This window comes from Cornus florida, unplaced genomic scaffold (assembly GCF_030987335.1).
Source record: "Cornus florida cultivar Cherokee Brave unplaced genomic scaffold, ASM3098733v1 CherokeeBrave_3.0.0_Hap2_Chr05, whole genome shotgun sequence".
Taxonomy (NCBI): Eukaryota; Viridiplantae; Streptophyta; class Magnoliopsida; order Cornales; family Cornaceae; genus Cornus; species Cornus florida.
The window spans coordinates 49179671-49180408 of record NW_026775575.1 but is presented as its reverse complement, the minus strand read 5'-3'; the positions used below and the strand labels follow the sequence as shown (position 1 = coordinate 49180408).

Below are 738 nucleotides of genomic sequence, written 5' to 3'. Positions count from 1 at the left end.
TAACAAGTTATGCAAGATTCATTAGATGCACGATGATGAACATGATTAGGGGATGAAGACATTTGATTCACCGAAGTTTGGTTGATCAAGAATTGATCAAATCTTTGAGATAAGGATTTCATCTCGGTGGCTATATCATTAGAATTGTCAACTTGATATAAGCCGACATTCTTCCTTCCACTCAAGTTTCTACCATTTTTAGAAGATAAGGATCTATGCATTGAATTTTCACTCATACTTTCATACAATTGCCACACATCATTTTATACTTGTCAAGATAAGAGCCACCCATAGATGCATCAACTATACCCTTGTGATTATTCGGTAAACTTTTAAAGAAATATTGAACTAGTTGTCACTTAGGTATTTCATGATGTGGGCATTTCCTAAACAAATCATTAAACCTTTCCCATCCCTCATGAAACATTTCCCCATCCCCTTGAGAAAATTCACGAATGGAAGTCCTCATGGCATTGGTCTTAGAAACCGGGTAGTACTTCTTTAAAAACTCCTGTTGCATTTCTGCCCAAGAAGTTATCGAAAAAGGCCTAAGATTGTTGAACCAATATTTTGCCTTGTCTTTAAGGGTGAAAGGAAAAATTTTAAGTCTTAAAAACTCTTCCGGCATGTCCGTGTATTTCACGGTGGAACACACTTCAAGAAACTCATCCAAATGCTTGTAAGGTTCTTCACTTGGAAGTCCATGATAGTTAGGAAGCATTTGAATGGTTTGCGTTT

At 36.4% G+C, this 738-nt stretch overlaps 1 pseudogene; it reads left to right on the top strand.

Annotated features, from left to right (window-relative positions):
• The first annotated feature begins 365 nt into the window (after positions 1-365).
• On the top strand, positions 366-463 carry LOC132310748 (small nucleolar RNA R71; annotated as a pseudogene).
• The last annotated feature ends 275 nt before the right edge of the window (positions 464-738 follow it).